Source organism: Mustela erminea, chromosome 5, assembly GCF_009829155.1.
Source record: "Mustela erminea isolate mMusErm1 chromosome 5, mMusErm1.Pri, whole genome shotgun sequence".
Classification (NCBI taxonomy): Eukaryota; Metazoa; Chordata; class Mammalia; order Carnivora; family Mustelidae; genus Mustela; species Mustela erminea.
This window is the reverse complement of record NC_045618.1, coordinates 64,204,049-64,211,332: the sequence shown is the minus strand read 5'-3', so window position 1 is coordinate 64,211,332 and position 7,284 is coordinate 64,204,049.

Here is a 7,284-nt window from a genome sequence, read left to right as displayed (position 1 = left end):
TGAGCTGAAGGCAGAGGCTTAACTCCCTGAGCCACCCAGGTGCCCCTCCCAAATAAATATTTTTTATTTTTAAAGATTTTATTTATTTATTTGACAGAGAGCACAAGTAGGCAGAGAGGCAGGCAGAGAGAGAGAGAGGGAAGCAGGCTCCCTGTTGAGCAGAGAGCCCAATTTGGGGCTCGATCCCAGGACCCTGAGATCACAACCTGAGCCGAAGGCAGCGACTTAAACCACTGAGCCACCCACGCGTCCCCAACTAAATATTTTTAAAAGATTTGCTCTCAGAGAGAGAAAGCATGGGGAGGGGGATAAAGGGAGAATGGACTCCCCTCTGAGTAGAGAGCAGAACCCTGGAATCATGACCTAAGCTACAGGGAGACACTTAACCGACTGAGCCACCCAGGCACCCCTAAATAAATCTTTTTTTAAAGATTTTATTTTATTTATTTTATTTTTTAAAAGATTTTATTTATTTATTTGACAGAGATCACAGTAGACAGAGAGGCAGGCAGAGAGAGAGAGAGGGAAGCAGGCTCCCTGCTGAGCAGAGAGCCTGATGCGGGACTCGATCCCAGGACCCTGAGGTCATGACCTGAGCCGAAGGCAGCGGCTTAACCCACTGAGCCACCCAGGCGCCCCTTAAAGATTTTATTTATTTGACACAGAGAGAGAGAGAGATCACAAGTAGGCAGAGAAAGAGGATGAAGCAGGCTCCCTGCTGAGCAGAGAGCCTGATGTGGGGCTTGATCCCTCTCAGCCTCTCAGGTGCCCCAATAAATCTTTTTTTAAGAAAGGGTCCTTTTATTCCAGTTCCTTGCCATTGCTCCAGACAATGATTCCACTTTGTAGGAGTGTTCAAATCAGTAACTGTCCCATAGATTTTTAGTGTTAGAAGAGGGACTTCAGAGTTCATTTATCTCCCATCAAATCAGGAACATCACTGAAAGGGGTGGGGGATACCCAATTTATGCTTACATTTGATAACATTTCTAGTTACTGAGGATTTATTATCTAGATGGGATTCCAGTCCACTGTTGGATGACTCAAGTCTTTACAAATATTTGTTATTAGACATCCTGTCATTTATTCAGTGCTTAACATGAATGAAGATATATATCATATGTATATATATATTCATACATAAAAAACACTGATTTGGGGGCATCTGGGTAGCTCAGTCAGTTAAGCATCTGCCTTCAGATCAGGTCATGAATCCAGAGTCCTGGGACAGAGTCCCCCATGGGGAAATCCCTGCTCAGCAGGGAGTCTGCTTTTCCCTCTGCCCCTCTCCCTACTTGTTCTCTCTCTCTCCCTCTGTCAAATAAATAAAATCTTTTAAAAAAAAACCCACTGAATTGTACACTTTAAAATGGTGAATTTTATATTATGTGGATTAGATCTCAATTTTTTAAAAGATTTTATTTTTTAGGAATCGCTACACGCAATGTGGGGCTCAAACTCATGACCCCAAAATCAAAAGCCACATGCTCCACCAACTGAGCCACCCAGGCACCTCTAGATCTCAATTTTTAAAATGAAGTAAAGAGGGGCACCTGGTCGGTTAAGCATCTTCCTTCAGCTCAGGTCATGATCCTAGGGTCCTCCTCCCTACTCAGCTGTAAGTCTTCTCTCCCTTCCCTATACCTGCTGCTCCCTCTGCTGGGCTTTCTCTCTGTCAAGTAAATAAAATCTTTTATTTATGTATTTTTAAAAGATTTTATTATTTACTTGACAGACAGAGATCACAAGTAGGTAGAGAGGCAGGCAGAGGGCGGGGGGGGGGGGGGTGGTGGTGGTAAGCAGGCTCCCCGCTGAGCAGAGAGCCTGATGCGGGGCTCCATTCCAGGACCTTCAGACCATGACCTGAACTGAAGGCAGAGGCCCAACCCTCTGAGCCACCCAGGCATCCTATAAATAAAATATTTTAAAAAATAAAGTAAAAATTGTCTAAAACCAAGAACCAACATTGTTACAAGGAAAACCATTTTAGGCATTCTCCATAAAATGAGAAACAAAAATGTTTCAAAATAAACATCAACATATAATATTGTATTAAAAATTCTATCATAAGAAATAGGGTATAACTATTTGGAAAGAAGAGAGGGATGCATGAAATATGTGAAAAAGATTAAGAGTACACTTATTGTGACAAGCACTGAGTAATGTGTAGAATTGTTGAATCATTATATCGTACACCTAAAACTAATATAACACTGTTAATTATACTCAAACTAAAAAAAAAAAATCTAAACAGGAATTTAAAAAACCCAAAAATTTATTTGGAAATTAAAACTAGAGGGGTTCCTGTATGGCTCAGTCAAATGTCTGACTCTTGATTTCCGCAGCTCAGGTCATGATCATGATCTCAGCGTCTTAAAATTTAGCCCTGCATGGGGCTCCTCGCTCAGCAGAGTCTGCTTGAGATTATCTCTTCCTCTGCTCTTCCCTGCTCTCTTGCTTTCTTTCAAATAAAAGTCTTTAGAAAAACTAGAAATACCATTTTTATTTTTTTTTTAAAGATTTTATTTATTTATTTGACAGACAGAGATTACAAAGTAATCAGAGAGGCAGGCAGGGAGAGAGGAAGAAGCAGGCTCCCCACTGAGCAGAGAGCCAATGCGGGGCTCGACCCCAGGACCCTGGGATCATGACCTGAGCCAAAGACAGAGGCTTTAACCCACTGAGCCACCTAGGCATCCCTAGAAATGTTGTTTTTAGACATGACTGTATACCTAGAAGCCCCAAAAGAATCAACTAGAATTAGAGATAACAGAAGGATTTCTGTTGAATACAAACAGAAGGGGATTGGGGACAGAAACCGGGGAAACAGGTACATTTAAGGGATAGAAGGAGGAAAAGGAGCTGGAAGAAACTGAGAGGAAAAACCCGAAGAGACAGAGGATAATCATTGTGTAGTACTGTTCTAAGAGCCAAGATAGACTTTCAAGGAAGAAATGGTCCAGTCAGATCTGGATTAGAGAGCATCCATTGAGCCTGGTAATCAGAATTCAACAAACCTAAAAAACAGAGTAAGGAAATATTATTATTATTATTATTAAAGATTTTATTTATTTATTTGACAGACAGAGATCATAAGTAGGCAGAGAGGCAGGCAGAGAGAGGAGGAAGCAGGCTCCCCGCTAAGAAGAGAGCCCGATGTGGGGGCTCGATCCCAAGACCCTGGGATTACGACCCGAGCCGAAGGCAGAGGCTTTAACCCACTGAGTCACCCAGGAGCCCCAGGAAATATTATTTAATAAATCTTACATATGCTATCCACAAAGTAGATGCTCACTGAGTATTTTTGAGTAGCTTTGCTCAAAGTGAATCTGAGGACCAGCAGAAGTTGTTTCATCTGGGAACTTGGTGGAAGTGCAAAATCAAGTTCCTGTCCTTACAGCCTATTGAATCAAATGTTACTTATGCATGTTAAAGTTTCCAAAAACACTTCTTTATAGGTATTTAATGACATTCCCTCTTGGCATTCTATAGCTGACTCACTGTTTCTTTCTTTTTAAGATTTTATTTATTTGACACACAGAAAGAGAGAAAGCACTCACATAAGCAGGGGGAGAAGAAGGCAGAGGGAAAAGCAGGCTCCCCACTGAGCAGGGAGCCTGATGTGGGACTCAGTCTGGAGGTTCCAGGATCATGACCTGAGCCAAAGGCATGCTTAACCAACTGAGCCACCCAGGCGTCCCTAGAGCTTACTCTTTCAAATGAGTGGTCTATGCAGGCTGCCTCATTCTTTAACTTCTTAATGAAAATGATCTGGTTTCAATTCTACCAGAATGGAACTTTATTCAACAAATATTTGTTGAGTTCCTATGTTCCAGACACCGTTCTAGCATTAGTATACATCAACGAATGAACAGGACAGAAATCCCTGCCCATCCTAACTGGGTCCTCATAAGATCACTAGGTAATAAATGAAGACTGACTTTACTTCTTCTCATTTCCCCCCAAATTATCCTTCTAGCAGCCCAGAGCCGTGTGATAATAGCTGCACAAAACCAAAAACGAGCAAAATCTTTTCTGACTAAAGACAAATATTCTTAGGTTGAAAAACCAAGCCCAATGGTAATGAAGCCATTACTCCTCTCCCTCCCTTTTTATCCTCGCCCTGAGTATCCCTTCTGTAGGAATACCCTGCTATTCCAAAGGAAGAGATTGAAGCTCTATGCCAAATAATAATGAGCATTCATCAGGAACATTTTGCAAGTGAAGTTACAACTTAGATATTGCTGTGATATAACAAAATTAAAATTTTTTCATATATGATTTGTATTAAGTTTTTATTTTATAACATAGTTTCTCCCTTTGATCTCTTAAATCTTCAAATACCATATTGGAACTCAAGCCAATGCATTGCCACTTGGAAACAGAAAAATTAATATTTGCTTTATTTTATCATAAGGTATATAAAAAATAAATCAAGGAAAGAAAAGTTTATAATAACAGTACAGCTTCTATCTACAGTATTACTGTAATAACTTTGACTTACACTTTTTTAATGTTCAACGTGGATTTTTAGTTATGAACCTACATTAATTTTGTTTTATTATAATTATCTGCATATTGTCACTGTGTCTTAAATTTAATATGAATGTTTAAAATTAAAAAAAATTTTTTTACTATACTTTCAAAGGTTTAAAACGTCAGAAAATCAGTAGGTCTCAATCCATCTCTTTCTTGTGACTTTGTACTAGTTGGCCTAATGTTCACAAAAGCTTTCATTTATTTTTTCAACAAGTGTTTTTTAAATATTTTTTCTTTAAAGATTTTATTTATTTATTTGTCAGAGAGATGGGGAGAGAGCACAAGCAGGCAGAGTGGCAGGCAAAGGCAGAGAGAGAAGCAAGCTCCCCACCAAGCAAGGAGCCTGATGCAGGACTCGATCCCAGAACCCTGGGATCATGACCCAAGCCAAAGGTAGTTGTCCAACCAACTGAACTTCCCAGGCATCCCATCAACAAAAGTTTTAAATTTCCTTATGTCCCGGCCATGATGTTCAGTTTTAAGAATAGAAAAACTGTTCAGGGGGCACCTGGGTGGCTCAGTGGGTTAAAGCCTCTGCCTTCAGCTCAGGTCATGATCCCAGGGTCCTGGGATCAAGCCCCACATCGGGCTCTCTGCTCAGCAGGGAGACTGCTTCCCTTCCTCTCTCTCTCTCTGCCTGCCTCTCTGCCTACTTGTGATCTCTATCTGTCAAATAAAGAAATAAAATCTAAAAAAAAAAAAAAACTGTACAGTATATGAATGCAAACCTTTTTATAAGTCACTTTTGGAGAGATTTCTGTTTTTTACTATGACAAGTAGAAATCTTCACAATGTTTTACATTTGTATTTTTCCTATTTAGGTGACAGGGTAGAATAAACATTTTTAACTTTTTAATTTTTTATTTTAAAGAGAGATTGAGAGAGCACACACTCATGAGCTGGAGTGGGGGCAGGAGAGGGCTAAGGGAGAGGGAGAGAGAGAATCTTAAGCAGACTCCATACTCAGTGCAAAGCCTAACACAGAGCTTGATCTCACAACCTTGAGATCATGACCTGAGCCAAAATCAAGAGTTGGATACTTAACTGACTGAGCCACCCAGGTGTCCCAAACATTTTTAACTTTTTATTTTAAAGTAATTTGAGATTCACAGAAGAGATGTGAAGATATTTCCTAGGTACCTGTCACCCAGCTTTCTCTAATATTAACACTTTACATAACCAAGATATAATGGTCAAAATTAATAAATTAACATTGGTAATATGCTATCAATTTAGGTACAGACTTTACTAGGATTTAATAAGTTTTTCCACTAATGTCTTTTTTCTGTTCTCAGTTCCAGACCAAGATTCAACATTGCATTTAGTTGTCATATTTCCTTAATCTCCTCTGGTTTCAATAGTTACCTTAGTCTCTTCTTATCTTTCAAGACCTTGATATATTTGAGGAATTCTGGTCAGGTATTTTGTAGAATGGGTTCTTCTGATGTTTTCTCATGATTATATTGAGGTTATGAACTTTTAGGGAAATACCAGTGAGATGAAGTGGCCTTGCCAGACCACCTCAGGAGGTACATCATAGTGATATAGGTCATAACTGGTGATGCTAACCTTGATCGTTTAGTTAAGGTGATGGCAACCAGCCTTCCAGGCGCCCCAGAGTAGTTAAGATTTTTAACTGCACGGTGGAGTTGGGGGGTCAACTGTATAAGCAGTAACCTGCTTATAACAAATAGTTTGATACATTAGCTATAAACCCCAAACACTTTACCCTCAGTTGGCACATAGTCTGAATCCTTGGTGGCAACAGGATTGCTTAACTGACTACTTGCTCCATCATCATATGGACTGCCAAGAATTTCCCAACCTGGGTTGAGGGAGTACTCATTGTTCCTCTTTCTGTTTGAGCCAACTAGTTTCATACCTGTTCTCAAGGTCTTTCAGTCAAGACAATACTTCCTGGTAAGAATCTCTGTATTAATTAGGGCTCTTTAGTTTCAAATAAAATAATTAATAATGAGTTAGTCTGATAACAATAGTAGCAACATTTAGTGAATGTGTATTTTGTACCAGTGCCTGGCACATGAAAGGTGCTTATTCTTTGTTGGACAAATGCCACATACTGTGCTAAGTACATTAAGTTCATTATCTAATTTAATCCTCTCAATAAGTCTATACTAGTATCTCTCCTTTTTATGGAAAAGAACACTATGACACAGAGAGGTTAGAAATTGCCCACAGGCGTGCCTGGGTGGCTCAGTGGGTTAAAGCCTCTGCCTTCGGCTCAGGTCATGATTCCAGGGTCCCGGGATCGAGCCCCGAGTTGGGCTCTCTGCTCCTCAGGGACCCTGCTTCCTCCTCTCTCTCTCTGCCTGCCTCTCTGCCTACTTGTGATCTCTGTCAAGTAAATAAATAAAATCTTAAAAAAGAAAAGAAAAGAAAAGAAACTGCCACAGCACACAGCTAGTAAACATTGGAGTCAGGATTTGAACCCAAGCCATTTCAGTTTTTGGGCTATGTTAGCAAAAAAGGAAAATTTATCATAAGAGGGTTGTTATACAACCAAGGGCAGAAATTCAGATGGATTGCGGGATGGGCTGGAACCAGGAGATAGAAAGCTATTGGGAATCCAGGTCTTATTCTTTGATTCTCCTCTCTGCTTTCCAGACTGGATGTGGTAAATTTGATGGGTAAAGGGAAAATATCAGCTAAGGGGTACAATAGATCATTTCACTAATCCTGAATTTTTATTTGTCTTGGAAAATTCTAGCACTATCCTCAACTTTG